The sequence below is a fragment of the Bos taurus genome, chromosome 6, assembly GCF_002263795.3.
Source record: "Bos taurus isolate L1 Dominette 01449 registration number 42190680 breed Hereford chromosome 6, ARS-UCD2.0, whole genome shotgun sequence".
NCBI lineage: Eukaryota > Metazoa > Chordata > Mammalia > Artiodactyla > Bovidae > Bos > Bos taurus.
Window position 1 is genome coordinate 14,094,160 of NC_037333.1, and position 18,284 is coordinate 14,112,443.

Consider the following 18,284-nt stretch of genomic DNA (forward strand, 5'->3'; position numbering starts at 1 on the left):
GGGGATCTTCCTGACCCAGGAATTGAACTGGGGTATCCTGCTTTGCAGGCAGATTCTTTACCAGCTGAGCTACTAGGGAAGCCTGTTAACTGGCTCTACTCCTTCAATATTAAACACAAAAAACACATGGAACATATAGAAATTCAAACAGCAGTAACATTAACCTATGAGAAATCATAAATAATTATCAGTAGATAGCATAGATGACAGATGGTCTATGGTGCAAGTTTTACAATGAGGCAGAAAAAATTTGGAAGACTGGGCAATTTTCTTCTTCATCTTCTTCAGCTTCATCTCTTTGGGTATCCAGTGTCCACAGGTCAAGTTGTCTCTCAGTAACTGTATTATTAATGTGCTGTTTTTGTGTGACCCTTCGCTTAATGTATCAAGTTCAGCAATGGCTCCATCAAATGCTGTTTTTGCACGAGAGCCAATTTTCTCAGGGGACTTCAAAATCTCATAATAGAACACAGAAGTTAAGGGAGAGATCCAATCTGATAGGATGTGTTGGTTGTGTTTACTTTTTGCTGATTTCAAAAGCTTCTTGGTATGCTTGCCATGACTGATCCACAATCCCTCTCTTATCATCACCAGCAACAACCTTAGCCAAAGAATAGTAGTAGTCTCCTTTTATTTTCAAACAGAAGACTTTGCTCTCTGCTTGTGAAGCACTGGGGATCAAGAACTTTCCCAAAAGAAACAGTATATCATTGCAGATATCTCTCAGCCTTGTCTCCATTTTCTCTCTGTTCTTGAACCATCTGCTGTTTTCGCTCAGCACCTTTATCTTTTGATCAATACTTGAGACAAGCCTCCAAGATGACCTACAGGCTCCTACAACCTTTTTATAAGCATATAAGTCTTCATTGAGTGAAGACTCCTCTCCTCAATGGATAATTCAGCTCCTTGCTCAGTTACAGACTTCATACAGGCTGCCATATCATCATCTCGCTCAGCCTGCTCGGCCAGTTTGGCCTTCTGCACCAGTATATTTTTATCTATGTTCTGTGTCTGGAGTAGGTATGGCAGACAGATGGGACTCAGCAGTCTCTGGGCGGCAGTGCCAAGGCTGAGACTCTACCTGGAGTGTTTTAAGAGACAGACTTCTTACATCTTTTCCTGCAGGAGCAAGAAAACATACGTGGCTATTCAGGTTAAGTGCAGTCTAGACGTGTCCACAAGGACTTGGGCTGAAGGTTGGCTGCACCTGGGAAGATTGCCTGTACTTTCAGTTCAGTTCAGTCACTCAGTCGTGTCTGACTCTTTGCGACCCCATGAATCGCAGCATGCCAGGCCTCCCTGTCCAACACCAACTCCTGGAGTTCACACAGACTCACGTCCATCGAGTCGGTGATGCCATCCAGCCATCTCATCCTCTGTCGTCCCCTTCTTCTCCTGCCCCCAATCCCTCACAGCATCAGAGTCTTTTCCAATGAGTCAACTCTTCGCATGAGGTGGCCAAAGTAATGGAGTTTCAGCTTTAGCATAATTCCTTCCAAAGAAATCCCAGGGCTGATCTCCTTCAGAATGGACTGGTTGGATCTCCTTGCAGTCCAAGGGACTCTCAAGAGTCTTCTCCAATACCACAGTTCAAAAGCATAATTCTTTGGCGCTCAGTTTTCTTCACAGTCCAACTCTCACATCCACACATGACCACTGGAAAAACCATAGCCTTGACTAGACAGACCTTTGTTGGCAAAGTAATGTCTCTGCTTTTGAATATGCTATCTAGGTTGGTCATAACTTTCCTTCCAAAGAGTAAACATCTTTTAATTTCATGGCTGCATCACCATCTGCAGTGATTTTGGAGCCCCCAAAAATAAAGTCTGACACTGTTTGCACTGTTTCCCCATCTATTTCCCATGAAGTGATGGGACCAGATGCCATGATCTTCGTTTTCTGAATGTTGAGCTTTAAGCCAACTTTTTCACTCTCCTCTTTCACTTTTATCAAGAGGCTCTTTAGTTCCTCTTCACTTTCTGCCATAAGTGTGGTGTCATCTGCATATCTGAGGTTATTGATATTTCTCCCAGTAATCTTGATTCCAGCTTGTGCTTCATCCAGCCCAGGGTTTCTCATGATGTACTCTGCATATAAGTTAAATAAGCAGGGTGACAATATACAGCCTTGACGTACTCCTTTTCCTATTTGGAACCAGTCTGTTGTTCCATGTCCAGTTCTAACTGTTGCTTCCTGACCTGCATACAGGTTTCTCAAGAGGCAGGTCAGGTGGTCTGGTATTCCCATCTCTTTCAGAATTTTCCACAGCTTAGGAAAGAGCAAAGAAGAACATACTGTCTATAGTGGGTGAATGTTCTTCAAAATCTCTGTTTCATCTTTATTTGGTTATATACTTCGGGAGCCCAAAGAAGTGAATTCCTTATCAGTGACAGTCCTTGGGTGGGTGATACCCCAACACTTCTAAAATTATTTTGTATATTTTTCTGTGAACTTTTAAGACTATGTGCTCTAAAACTTGTATTTATTTTAGACTGAAAATGCAATCAGGTAATTTCTCTGATTTCCATGGTCAGGAAAAACCAAGAGCATACTTTTCTTTTTACATAGGCTCTTTCTCCTATTGGGAGAGAAATAAAAAGAGCAAAATGTATGTATTTTGTACTTTCCCTATTAGGTTTCCTTTTATTATGCTTCTAAAATAAAGTAGGGGAAACATGTGAGATGTGTTTTTACACATACATATTGTACTAATGGGCTTCTCAGGTGGCTCAGGGGGTAAAGATGCAATGCAAGAGGCACAGGAGGTGCAGGTTCGATCCCTGGGTCAGGAAGATTCCCTGGAGGAGGGCATGGCAAACCACTCCGGGATTCTTGCCCGGAGAATCCTATGGACAGAGGAGCCTGGCGGGCTACGGTCCGCAGGGCCGCAAAGAGTTAACACAACTGAAGCAACTGAGGACACACAACATTGTCCTAATGGAAAATATAATAGGAGTTATTTGGTACTCAAAGGAAAAAGATGAACTATCATTTAAGAAATGTTGCTTAAATAGCATATATGTTGACTCCTCTCTTTCTAAAATTAAAAAAAAAATTAACAGCATGAAAATTACATAATTTTCCTTCATCCAAATTTGAAAATAATATATAAAATAATATAAAATTTAAAAATCCATAAAACATAGGATTTATAGCATTACACCTAAAATTCAGAATCCTATCAAATTTGTGCTATTAAAAATGCTCTTTATCTCATGAAAAGCTTTGGCAAAACTGTTTCAGAAAATGCAGAGTGACAGGACACATTTCCCCCTTTCACCAAATCACCTTACTTTTGTGAATTTCTGTCAAAACTTAGTTATTCATCCAATGTGGAAATAAAGAGCAGTCACATTTGTTCAGTGGAGAAAATTTTTTTTCTTTTTAATATTCAACTCATAAAGCTGTACCAATAGATAACAGAGTTTAACAGGTTGATTAGAACTAAGATATTTTAAATTGAAGTTGGAAGAACTCTAACTTGCATGTGTTATTGGGCCACAGAAGTTTGAGAAACTAACAACAGAGGCGAATTCTGTTTGATGGCAGTGACACTGAAACTTTTCTCACCCCTCAGATAACATGGTTAATGTCGGGTAACCCTACTGGAAGTATCTTCTCACGTATTTTGTAACTTCATGGGTCTTTCAAAGGATAGTTTATTTATTATATTGTAATAAATAATATTTATGTATTAAGAAAAATATAGCAGTACTATTTAATACTCTTCAAGAGACTTTCAATCCAAGAAGAAAAGTCATTTCATAAACTCTGAAGCTCGTTAACCTTCATAAAATACTGGTGAGTTAGGTGGCAAATGTTACTCTTCTCAGTTCATAGATGACTGATCTGAAGTACCAAGAGGTTAACTGATTTTTCCAATTCACAAAACAAGTCACGGCACAAAGTGAGGTCATGCAGAATTCTTGACTGTTGGTTCATATAGAGTTCTACTCTCTGGACAAGTGCTTTATTAAATAAGCTCTTATTGATTATCATTTTCTGGGTAATGCCATTTGGCATTTGTCCAAATATTTTGCTCATGACACAATTATCACTTCACAAAGGACAAAACTGTCAGAATTACCCAAATACTATAATAGTTTGGATCATTACAGTTGAAAAATCAAAGGAAAAATTCCAGGCTGCTTTGTCCTAGTGAAACTATTAAAATATATGAATATTTAAAAAATTAATAGCATGTTTTCACCAATAAGTAAATAAACATCACATTTAATGTACCTTCTATAAGGAAGTCTTCAAATATAATACATGGGAGAAAATCAGACACATTTTTATTTATTGTTGCTAATGTAAAAGCAAAAGAATATCCAATTTTTTAAAAAAATTAGAAGTAGTAAGAAAAATAGGGATTCTATGAACACATTTGATGTGATATTGTTAAAAGCTATGTGATGGTTTAAAATGGGCTCCTTTTTATTATTTTTCTACCATTGTATGCTTTTTAAAGGGCTTCCCTCATGGCTCAGTGATAGAGTCCACCTGCAAATGCAGGAGACTCGGGTTCAGCCCTGGGGTTGGGAAGATCCCCTGGAGAAGGAAATGGCAACCCACTCCAGTATTCTTGCCTGGAAAATCCCATGAACAGAGAGCCTGACAGGCTATAGTCCATGGGGTTGCAAAAGAGTCAGACATGACTTAGTGACTAAACAATGACAAATATTTTTTAATTTTTAATTTAAAATATTAAAATAAGTAAATTATTGAGAACAACTTCTAGAACATGTAAAATAATTATTCAAAATAAAAATAAAATTCAAGTATGCATATTTGGCAGTGGACATCAATTTGATGTATTTTGACCAGTGATCTAGAGTGTTGTTTAATGCCAAAACCAATTCAGATAAATAGAGTGTTTCCCAAGTTGTAAAAGGGCTTCCCTAGTGGCTCAGATGGTAAAGAATTCACCTGCAATGCGGGAGACCTGGGTTCAGTCCCTGGGTTTGGAAGATCCTCTGGAGAAGGAAATGTCAACCCACTCCAGTCTTCTTGCCTGGAGAATTCCATGGACAGAGGAGCCTGGTGGGCTACAGTCCATGGCATCCCAGAGTCTGACACGACTGAGTGACTAACACTTTCACTTCAAGTTGTAAAATGTTGAAACCAGTGAACCAGCAAGGTTGCTCAGCCATGTCTGACTTATTGCGACCCCGTGGACTGTAGCCTACTAGGCTCCTCCGTCCATGGAATTTTCCAAGCAAGAGTACTGGAGTGGGTTGCCATTTCCTTCTCCAGGAAGATCTTCCTGATTGAGGGACTAAACCCAGGTCTTCTGCATTGCAGGCAGATGCTGAGCCACCAGGGAAGCCTCCAGGAAAATGCTGAAAGATGATCTTATATGTCAGCTTTCTTTTAGTGACAAAATAGAAAGAAGTGGTTTTTCAATATTAAATAGTGTGGTCATTTATTAATTGTATGGGAAACTACTTCCCTTTTCTTGCCTCAGTTTCCTTATCTATAAAAATGGAAATAGTAACACACTTCATAGCATTGTGTAAAGTCAATAAAAGACTTAAAATAGTATTTGACACAGAATAAGCAGTTGATGAATATTGTGTAATTATTATTAGTTCCCTTTTCAATAGCCCTGTGGCGGATTCATGTTGATGTATGGCAAAACCAATACAATATTGTAAAATAATTAGCCTCCAATTAAAATAAATTAAATAAATAAATAAAAATTAAAAAAAAAACCTTCTTTCAGTCAGTTTTTACCTCTGAACCTCCTTATTTCTCTCAGATTTTACCTTAGAATCTCCTTCTTTCTGTCAGATTCTTTACCATCTGAGCCACCCAGGATGTACTAGAAGAACTAAAGTTTAAAATTTCTGGATGCTGCTTGATTGGAAAAATTTTCTTGAAATGAAATCAACACTAGAAAATAGATCTGAGAGATTGGGAAATGGAAAAAACTGGAGAACTGAACGTATTTGAACTCATGGACTATCCATACATGAAAACAGTTCTATTCATGAGCTCTTCTGATATATGGGGGAATATACTTCCTTTTTCACTTATGTCAATTTGGGATTCTATCTCCAATAATATAAATTCAGTAATTACCACATAAACAGAATTGAATTAAATTGAATTGAGATTGTTTCCATTGCCACAATTCAACAGTAAACACACTTATCCATTGATTGAAGATATACCTAACAAAAATTAATTATAGAGTAGATTCTGGTTTGTGATATTAGTAGCCCCTGATGCAATCTTTTCCAATTCCCAATGTAATGCTTAAGAAGCACCAAAATTAGTGAAGTCTAAATGACACTGAAAATTAGCACAGAGATCAGCCCTGGGATTCCTTTGGACGACAGAGGATGAGATGGCTGGATGGCATCACTGACTCGATGGACGTGAGTCTGAGTGAACTGCGGGAGTTGGTGATGGACAGGGAGGCCTGGCGTGCTGCGATTCATGGGGTTGCAAAGAGTCGGACGCGACTGAGCGACTAATCTGATCTGATCTGATGATTCTATTGCCAGAACCTGGAAAGAGTTTCCACTAGCAGTAAAGTTGATAAAAACAGAACTGAAAAATACCAATCATCATGCACTACAGAATATTAAAAAAAAAAAAAAAGAAAATCCTCATTGTGTCAAAGTGAATGGAAATAATTCTCATGCACCATTTCCTCTTTCTGATAAACAGGCTCTAAATTAACCTGAAAACTCTAGGATCATTTTCTACTGCCTGGTACCTCTGTTTCTCTCTTTCCTTTTTCTTCAACTCCACAAATCCCCCATTAGTTTATTCTCTGTGAGCAAATGTTCGCTAGGCAGAAGGTAAGATGGAATACTGGGGGTTTATTGTCAACCTGAGTTTCATCAGAATAGGAGAAACTCATTTCAGGATATCATAACTTCACAAGATACATGCCTACCAAGGTCAGATTTGGAACAGCAGTTGTATATTCTTGCATAGCCTCCAGCTTTAGATCTAAAACTGTAAATCATGCACAGAGAGTGAATCTGGTTAAGACCATATATGGACTGATTCTAAGTGCATTTAGATTTAACATTTTCTGAGGATCAAACTTATTTCTCCTAGTTTTAGAATAAGTAAAAAAGAAATAATACACCATTATAAAAACAAGATAAAAACAAGCCAGGACCAATTGGAAGACTAAGAGGAGGAATAGACCTCAAAAAACAAAATGACACAGAGAAGGAATACTTTATAAAATTATTTGTCATTCTCAATATACAAAGATCTATGGTTCTTTGATGTGGAAAGAAAAAGCTAAAGAAAAAGCTGGAAGACTAAAATCAACCTGATGTTATAAAAAAAGTTTACTGTAACTAAGTAGAATTACATAAAAGCTAAAAATTTAACAGCAATATGAAAATAATATGGGAAGCATTAAAGAATAGGATTTATTCTTTTCCAATTTTTGGCTTCTTTCAATCTTTGACATTAGATTTTTCTAATACTTATTTTTTTTAATACTGAGCTACTGAAAAATAGATTACGGAAGGAAAAGTTGAAGCAGGAGTTTGACAGGTATGAGGAGGGAAAGATGACATCTCTAGTGTAGGTAAACCAAGATTTCTATGGGTTGAGACTTTAAGTTCAATACTACTGAGTTATATGTTCCCCTTAAGAGTAAAGACCTCAAAAACAAGTAAATGGGAATTGATTTCTGTTATTGTATGTGATGTGCTCTTGGGGGAAAAATTAACACCACCAAATTCATAGAATCAAATAGTGGAATGATGATTGCCATAGGCTGAGGGGACAGGAAAATGGGGAGTTATTAATCAGAAGGCAGAAAGTTTCAGTTAATTATGATCAATAAGCTCTAGAGATCTGCTATATCCATTGTAACTAAATCAACAACAGTGGAATGTACACTTAATTTGTTAAGAAGGTAGATCTTGAGTGTTCTTACTGGAATAAGATAACTAATTTTTTTCTTTTTAAGAGAAGAATGACGAGGAAAAACAAAGTACCTGGAATTAGAGGGATTTAATATATGATTTAAGTTAATTTTCTTTTGTTACAATTAAGCTTTATAGATCAAATAGGTAAAAATTCAAAATTAATAAATCTTAATAGCAAACTTACCAGAAATGAGACAAGAGAAAAGCTTAAATGCACATTGTCATTAATGAGTTGAAACAAAATTAAGGAATCAAAGGAGGGGGTGATAAATGTTATAGTAAGAGTTATGATGCTGTGCATTAAATTAGTCAAATGGGATATTCATTAGAAACTTGTTCTTAAAAGTGTTCAAAATTTTAGAATGTATGCCTAAAGACAGAATGGATAATGGTAAAATAAAATGTTAGTAATGATATTCTTGAGCTTCCCTGATAGCTCAGATGGTAAAGAATCTGCCTGAAATGCAGGAGACCTGGGTTCAATCCGTGGGTCAGAAAGATCCCTTGGAGAAGGAAATGGCAACCCACTCCAGTATTCTTGCCTGGAGAATCCCATGGACAGAGGAGCCTGGTGAGCTACAGTACATGGGGTCTCAGAGTCAAACATGACTGAGCAATTAACAGAGATAGAATGATGTTCTTGTTCCTAATTCCTCCCAAAACCTAGAAAGTGAAGAAAGATGGTGACAAGATGTGAAAGGAGTAAAGATAAGTTTATCTTGTCTCAAAGTATATCCCTTCTTGATTTTGATAAATAGATAAATATGTTTAAAATGTTCTTTAAGCATAAAGTATCTCAGAGAGGACGGGGTTGAGCCCCACGTGCCCATACAGCGGCTTCCCATTAGCTATTTCACGCTTGGCAGCGTGTGGAGGTCAGTTCCACTCTCTCAGTTTGTCCCACACTCTCCTTCCCCCACTGTGTCCAAAGTGTGTTCTCTTCACCTGTGTCTCTGTTCCTGCCCTACAAATTGGTTCATCAGCACCATTTTTCCAGATTCCATATATGAGTTAATATATTATGCAAAATTTGTTTTTTTATCTTTCTGACTTCCTTCACTCTGTATAACAGGATGTAGGTTTATCCACCCCACTAGAACTGACTCAAATGTGTTTCTTTTTATGGCTGAGTAATATTCCATTGTATATATGCACTACAGCTTCCTTATCCACTTATCTATTGATGGGAGGGATGGGGTAGGTGGTGGCAGGGAGGTCAAGGAGAGAGGGGACATATGTGCCCTTGTGGCTGATTCATGTTGTTGTACGGCAGAAGCCAACATAATATTCTAAAGCAATTGTCCTCCAATTAAAAATAACTTTAAAAATAAAACTAAAATATGACTAACAGATTTCTAAAAATTGAAAGTGCTAAAGACTTAAAAAGTTGGAAAAGCAAGCATGTTGAAAACAAAAAGAAAGAAAATATTTAAATAAAATTTTAATGACATTAGAATACTGCATTATTTAGTACAGCAAGAAGCCTGTAAAAATAAATACATGATACAGACTCAATTGTTCAACTCAATAAGAAATAACCAAAATGTTAGTGGTGGTTGTATTTAGCAGTATGATTATAAATTGTTTTTTTTTCTATGAAATTGTCTTTGTTTTATGTATGGAGTACAAAATTACATTTGTAGTCAGAAAATAAGCTTTTATTTTAAAAAGAGCAGAAGCAAATGTGGCCACTGATGTAGACTAATTCTAGATTGTGAGGCAGAGAAACAAAGAGTTGAGGAAATTTGAGAAGAACTGAAGTGTTTGAAGCAAGAATTCAGAAGTATTATAAAAAGATGTACATACTTGTGGGGCAAGAAAGAGGAGAATATAGCTTATATTTGCAGCTGTGTTTTTCTGAATTTAAAGACTGCTCCTGGGAGCACAATTTAAATGGAGATAAAAGCATGATTGAGTCTAATAAAATAATGGAGTTTATAAAGTCTGTCTTCCAATTGAGTCAATATCTTTTTTTGTTTTCATTTGTTTGTTTGTTCTTAAGCTATATACCTTCTTTTGCAAATCTGTAGAATTATTAGGAAAAAATTCCTGCCTTTGCTTTGCCAGTGCCTTGACAAGTGTCTAATAGTCAAAACTATCACGGCTTCGTATTTCTTCCCACACCAAAGTCTCTTTTACATGATTCATTTATAAGCATTAACATTTAAGTAACCTATCAAATGTCTAAACCAGACCTTACCAAAAATAATGTCAGTTAATAGTGCTCTTTGTCTTAAATCAGATTAATTTGCATCATCAGTTGGGAGGAGAGTTACCTTGGAGAAACTAAAGCTTTCTCATGGTGACTGTGTTTTGACCTAAAGCTTGTGAGTCACACAGAGCAAACAATTCTCTCAGCCCCCTTTCCTTTCTTTGTTCACAGGAAGTCAGTGAAGTTTCTGGATTCCTTTTGAAGGGAATTATCAATGTCATTCCAAAGATGGACATACAGGGATCAGTGTTTGGGGGCTGACATAAAATACCTATCGCTATTATCTGTTCCACAGGCTCCTTCTGACTCTTATCTTAGGGGGAATGTTTTAAATCTTTTTCATTCTGTCCACATTGTTTTAACAAATGTTTAATCAGCATTCCTGTCTTCTACTAAGTATGGGACCTTGTGAAATTTCCTTAATCTTTGTAAAATAAAAGACTTAGACTATATTTATTCATTTGTTCATTTAATCTTCCCACACACTTTTAGTTAGTTCTAAGTATGTGTCAGCCATTTGCTGAGAGTTGAGGATAGAATTCTGAATAAAATAACTTTCTATCTTCATGGAGTTGGGGGTTCAGTAGTGTATGATTTTGGAAATCTTTACATTCCACCATTTATGATTCTATTAGCTCTTCTATAACTGTTAAAGTGTGTCAAGGAGGACTTGAAAAGGCAGACAAGACACCTACTGGAATTTGCCATGGATGTCCTCTCTTCCTGTCAGTCTTTTACTTAATAGCTCCAAGAATTACAAAAGCAAGATCTAGCCAAAAGGGAGCTCTGTCTGCCTCCAGGGGTCAGTCTCTCCTTGAAAATCCTTCCCCGAATTGCCTAAAGCCACTTCTAAGGATCGCAGGCTCTCAGGTAGGAAGAAGCCTTCAAGAATTTTACTTGCATAGAGAAACCAGTGCTAAGTTTTCTTTCAAACGTGAACTGAATCTCAAGCAAGTCTTTCCCTTTGATTGAAATAGAGGGGCTTGTGAGGGTGCGTGTGATTTGTACGCTTACACGCACTTTCATATGTCTTTGAAACCTAGACAAAGATTTTTGCCTTAGGCCACTAAGGGAGGGAATATCACAAAAGGGATTAGCATGCTGTACTTCATAGCATCACATCTTGTATTGGGGTATTAGATCATACTTTTAATTCAAATAACTTCACATATGTCCAATTCAAGACAGAATCATGAAGGCACATGACTGAAAAGAGAAGAAAGATTGGCTTTACTTTGAAATGAATCTACTAGGATGGTTTACTTGGAAGACGAGTAATCTGAGTGCTTGTACATCCAGCACTAACATTCTAGCCCTACTAAGAGGCCGCTTCACAACCACAGGTGTGTGCCATTTGAGATCCGCCTGCTGTCTAGCACCCCTCCCCACCTTCTTCATTCTATCTTGTCCGGAAAACTCATTGAGCAATTAACAAAATGAAAGCATTCTCCTTCTGGAATTTTGACTTTCAAGGTGGGAATTTAATTTGCAAAAGTGCCTACAACTAATTAAAATGAGTAGTCACTGTTGGTTTGAAATGGATTATCTCTGAGAAAATCACACTTCAAATTGTCAAAAGAGGGTTTATATCCTGATTTTGAAAAAGCATTTCCCTCCATTGTATATGCTTTCTCTGTTCAGCTGACTGATGCTCATTCGAATTAATGGAATCTGAGAAAAAGCCAAACTGAAGATGATTGATACTCCAAGGTTAGTTTTATACATAGATGCTTTACATCACAGTATTTTTGAAAGAATTCTTATTCCTTTTTCCATTGTCTTCTCATTTCTTTCACTTCTGACCACTATTTCTACTGTGTAATATACAACCAAAGAAGTGATGTTTTAGATTAAGTGAATAAATTAAAAATACTTTCTAGCTCATCAGCTATGTATTTGTATTGCACATTTTCCCCATGACTCTTCACAGTTAATTTCATGATAGTAATCTGAGAACAATTGTGTCATAATTGGAGGGGGTATAGCTATAATTCTGCCAACTTTCAAACAGAGTTCTGTATGTGCCTGAATCTCAGAACATTTTAAGGCAAATTAATTTTTACAAGTTTAATCAAAAATTTAGATTTCATCTCACATAAAAACTTGCATGGACTTATTTTCTTCCATTGATCGACTTGAATTAGTTTGGTTAGTCTAAATATAATAGGTCTACTAACATTTATCATCTTTAGTTAGAGCATTGATAATAGAAAGTGTTTACGATATGCTTTTACCTATGTATGTGCTCATGCCTTTTTCTATACCCAATACTCAGATCTTTCTTTTTAAATAAGTCGATTAACTATTGTATGAACTAAAAGATCAAGAAATAGTAAGGATTAAAGGAATTGATGTTTTAAATGTAAGTATCATTAAGCTACTGCTCATTATATGCAGTGGTAATGCAAACAAAAAGTTGTTTTCATGAATCTGAGTAAAGATAAATAATATTAAACAAATTTTAGCAAAACAAGAAAACGAACAAAGACAGGATATTATATTTTGATGCCTTACTGTCAGTAAGTTCAGAAAGAGTTTTCTAATTAAATTCTTTCATTAGGAATAATAGTATTTCACACTATATGAACAAATGTATTGACTTAAGTTTTGAATTTCCGAAGAGATTTGAATGCTTGGAAATATAGAAAAGAGCTACTTCTGCTTAATTTTCTTAAATTATTGGAAACCTAATTTGTAATCACAAATAACCAGTGATATTAAACAGAACTGTAATATAATGATGTTTAGAAATATCACTCTGAAGTGAACGTGAAATATATATTTTTATACATTTAGTTGCATATATATGTTTTGTTACATTTTGGTGGTTTAGAGCTGATTAGGAATTATCTTTAAGAAAGATATCCAGAACTTAGAAATAGTACTAATAACATTCTGGAAACATTTGCTATGACTAATCTGTCTAGATCATGCCACAACATGTATATAGTTTAAAAGAAAAATAAATGTGCATCATACAGGAATATGCCTGAAATCGAATATTGTGCTAAAAGAAAGAACATTCAGAGAGAATGGGTGATTATAAACTGCAGAGCAGTAACAGGTATTGAAGCAGAAATACAAAATATACTAGGAAGATATTTAAAGCACAAATCCATCTTGAACACACAGAAATGGGCCTGTACATCAATACTTAAATTTTGTTTTCTGGCAATGTGTTGCTCCCATAAATAACATTGATAGTTGACTTAGCTAATTTATGGGTTAACCTAGGTCATTCTCATTAATTTACCAAAAGCTTTAAAGCCATTAGCCGCACTTCCCTTTGATCATTTCTTAAGTTTGCCCCAGGAATTCTTTTCTAAAACTGTTAGTTTACCTCTCCCTTTTTTTATGATATAATCCTCAATCTTTCAGTCACGTTGTGTGTTCTTTAGGTGTTGATCTGTGCCCCACTAAATCACTTCAGTTTTCCTTAATGGGTCAGGATTAAGAGTCTCTAACTTGAACACACACTTAGGTGCTTTTTCATGTACATTCCCTATTGCCTTCTATGCCAAGGGCAATGTGGAGCAAATGTCAGCCTTAAAAATTCATATTTTTTATATCTTTGGAAATAATTTTTAGAAAAAGTGGGGGGAAAATGACAATTGCTTGGAGGCATAACCCATAAGAAACAGCAAAATACTCACATCTGCTTCATAAATATATATATATACATATATATCCCACAGATTTTGCTATCAATTAGAGAAAGTTTGGCTTAATTTTCTTGTCAAAGCTTTACAAAAAAAAAAGAAGATTTGCATCTTGGAATGTGTTTCTGACTCAAAGGAGGGCAGACTCCACAATCAGGCATTTCACGAGCAACACAGAACATGAGCTAGCATTGCAAAGGGGTAAATTATACTTACCTCATACATGCTATGCCTGATGACATCTATCTACTTGCTGTATCTCAGCCCATAAAAAATGACAAATTCAACACAAAGTCTTCAATCTGACACTGAGACATACACCATAATCTTTCAACAATCTCTGCAACCATAACCATGGATCAAAACAGTCATAAAGGTGCAATAATCGTATGAAATAAACATGGATATTTGAGTCAAGAGATCTGTGTTCAGATTTCAGTTCTTCTACTCTTTCTCTGTTCATCTATAAATAAGGACAATGGTATCTTTTCTTTGTGTTGAACTGAGATCACTGGAAATAATAAATGTTTTTCCTAGTACAATTCCTAGGATTCATGGAATATGCACTCAAAATTTATTTCCATAACTGCTTCTACTATGACCAAGAACTCCAACTTTGGGCTAAAAGGAAAGTTTAAAAAAGCAAATGGAAATATCTTTTAATATTTCTGTTGTTACAGAATATTGTCAACAGCCTTGTCCTGAAGGCTGTATTTAAAGACACAGTTAAAGAGGTCATAATTATATCTGGTGCTCTTGCATGGATCTATTCTTGTCATGGCTAAGGACCATGGATTCACCTAAGCTAGGTTTACATAGTAGAAGTATGACAGGGAAGCCCTCATTGTGAATACACACAGCTTTTTAAAAAAGTATTGTGAACTACTTTATTTTTTGAAAGATCTTTGTTTTAACAGTAAATACACACACACACAATACTCCAATAGTAGTCTCCCAAAAAAGTACCTATTTTTTTGCTTTCCTGTCTTCTCATGCATGGGTTGGCAGTGTTTTTTTTTTTTCCTAGCTACTGATTTCCCTCTTTGAGTAAAATAGAATATTCTAAAAGATTTAGGACAACCTAGAGTCTTAGGTGATTTTAGATTTCACTGAGACTCATATCAAATGATTAGTATATGTTCAAATGCTTCAAGTTTTTAGAATTAGCCTGGGAAGGAGAATTGTCCCTTTATTAACTGTTGACTAAAGGATATCATGGAGACTTCTACCTTCTTAATTTGAAACCTAAAGATCCTTTAGAGCCTGATACATGACAGAACTAAGGGTTAAAGACACTCTATGAAGAGCCTGAATCTATAATTGTGAGGGCCTCAATCACCCCTCATCTTATGTTTTCCTATTACATAGTTCAGAGTGGGGGAAGTGGTTCAGTTCAGTTCAGTCGCTCAGTCATGTCTGTTTTGCAACCCCATGGACTGCAGCACACCAGGCCTCCCTGTCCATCACCAACTCCTGGTGCTTGCTCAAACTCTTGTCCATTGAGTCAGTGATGCCATCCAACCATCTCATCCTCTGTTGTCCCCTTCTCCTCCTGCCCTCAATCTTTCCCAGCATCAAGGTCTTTTCAAATGAGTCAGCTCTTCACATCAGGTGGCCAAAGTATTCGAGTCTCAGCTTCAACATCAGTCCTTCCAGTGAACACCCAGGACCGATTTCCTTTAGGATGGACTGGTTGGATCTCCTTGCAGTCCAAGGGACTCTCAAGAGTCTTCTTCAACACCACAGTTCAAAATCATCAATTCTTTGACCCTCAGCTTTCTTTATAGTCCAACTCTCACATCCATATATGACTATTGGAAAAACCATAGCCTTGACTAGACGGACCTTTGTTGACAAAGTAATGTCTCTTCTTTCTTATACTTCAAATTGAATTTTATGATATTGATGGCTAGCTAAGCAGAATCATTAGAGCAAAATTCAGTGGGACTAGTTTTACCAACCTTTGTTTTGTATATTCTGCTTCTATCAGTTTGTTCTGTTATTGCCTTAGGTTTTTATCTTTTTGTTTTATATATTCTGAGCATATTATAGTGATCAGATCTTCATCTTCTCTGCCTTACAAACTCTCTTTGGTAGCAAATAACAATATCTGAAGTCTATACAAGTCTTTAATACAAAACATAATAAACAATAAATAGATATGCCAAGAGGGAAGACCATATGATCAATGATCAGAAGAAAATCAAATACAAGGAGCTGATTCATATGACCTGTATAATCAGGTTATAGGGGGCAAATTGGGTAAATAAAGGAAAAACTAGGTGAAAGCATGAAAACTTTCAATAGAGAATCAAGGTGTATGAAAATAAAAACTGTAAACTGGAATACTTGAACTGAAAATCGCAAGATCTAGAGTAAAAACTCAGGATTGTAATTTGATTAAAACTCATAATTTAAAAAATATCAGACAGAGAAGAACACAGACTAGTGAATTATAATGGGAAGAACTATGCTGGAGAGTGATTTTATCTTACTTAGAAGTTCATTAGCTAGTCTTTCATGGATGCTGGCAGAAGACAGGAGATCCTTGAGTCCAAAACAAAGAACGTTATTACTCACAGCCCAGCATACAGCATGAACTTCATTTTGTACCAGTGCCTGATGCCTTACAAGCCCACAGAGTAATGCGGGAGGTCGCCCATGTGGATGGCCACACAATGCCACACTGCATTTCAGGAAATAAACACTGATCTAGAGGATTCGCCGCTTTGCTAGCAAGCAGCGATATCCTGGATCTTTGTCCAGCAGTAGATGCTACCTCAGTCCTCAAGACTGCTCATTGAAAACACAACCCTAGAAACTGTCACAGGCAAAATATTGTCAGGCCCTTATACTCTTGGGCCAAGAACAAGCAGGGTTGCTCAGAGCCCATGGTGGAAATGTGGAAATGCAGAAGAGAATGAAGCACCAGCAAGGGTAAATAAATACTGTGGATAAATAAAATGGAATATAACCTCCACAAAACAATACTTGTAATAGTTTATTCTAAAATATAAGTAGAACTAAAATACATAACAAAAATGTAAAAGATGCAAAGGAGAGAATGCTTTAATGTTTCTAAGACAAACATTTGCTTTGTCAGAAGATGAGAGAATATATTTTTCTGTTATTAAGAAAGCATGGTATAATCTCTAGGGAAAATGCTAAAAATATATATTATTTTGTTTTTTTTTCTCTCTTTTTATTTTTTAAATTATGAAAATATGGTAACACATTTACAGGAGACTTGGAAAATATAGAGCAAAGTTACATATAGTTCCACTATATATTACAATTCTAAAAGAACATATTATTAACAGATTGAAGCCACTGAAAATTTGGTTGGTTTGTTCCAGAGCACTGTAAACTCTAACATACAGATATACATTAGAAAAGTAAGGAATAGGTCACCAGTTAGAGAAAAGTCTTAGCATAAAATAAATGGGACAGCTATTGTGTAATTATTATTAATAGAAGTGGAAGAATGAGTGTCTGATGCAGGACAAGGAATTACAAAGAAATTACAGGACAGGCTTAAGTGAAACCTTGTCAATAGGAAATGATATATAATCCCATGTATAAAATATAGTATAAGAAGAAATTGAAAATATAGTTTATTTTTATAATTATTGTCAAGGAAGAGTAAAATACAATTAAGCAAGCTATGGAACACAGGAGGAAAAGCAGGTACAATGTGATCAAGTAACTTGACTTTATAATCATAGGATCAAAAGACTGACTGGCACCTTAAAAATGACTTAAGTCCCAAAGTTACCCTCAGGATAGCCATCTGGTCTCTGTTTAGAATCTCCAGTACCAGAAAGCATTGTGCCTGAGAGATCTAATGTTATTTTTTGACATAAAATTTCAAAATAATTTATTATTTTCCATCCCTGAAACTCTCTTCTGATGCTATTTAGAGAGCACACACCTACTTAAAGGAGGTAGAAAGTCTTTCCACATGATTCAGGACATAACCTTCCATCCACCATCATCCTGTCGTCTTTCCTATCAATTCAGTATGCATTATGCCTCCACCAGAACTTTATCAAATTTTCCTGTAGTGTTCTGTTTACATTATGTTTCTGTAGGTGAGGTTTAAGTTTGTTGAGGACCAGAATTGTGTCTGCATCCATGCTGTTTGCTGTGTATCCCTCGTCGTTGACACTGATATGGTACGCAGTAGATGCTCAGGGAAAGGTTTGCTCAGTATAGTAAGGTGCATTTTGAAGCCTTTAGTAGCCAATCAGATGGCAGAGAAGTCAGTTTGGGTGCAATCAAAACAGAGAAACCACACACAATTGACTAAGGAAGTTTAATATTAAAAAAGGAACAAAATTGAGTCATTTGTAGAGACATGGATGGACCTAGAGTCTTTCATACAGAGTGAAGAGAGTCAGAAAGAGAAAAAAAATGTTGTATATTAATGCACGCATGTGGGATCTGGAAAAATGGTACAGATGAACCTATTTGCGGGTAGGAATAGAGACAGAGACACAGGGG

General features: G+C 36.1%; 1 pseudogene; it reads right to left on the minus strand.

Annotated features, from left to right (window-relative positions):
* Positions 1-229: 229 nt before the first annotated feature.
* On the minus strand, positions 230-14,006 carry LOC781046 (14-3-3 protein zeta/delta-like; annotated as a pseudogene).
* Positions 14,007-18,284: the final 4,278 nt, after the last annotated feature.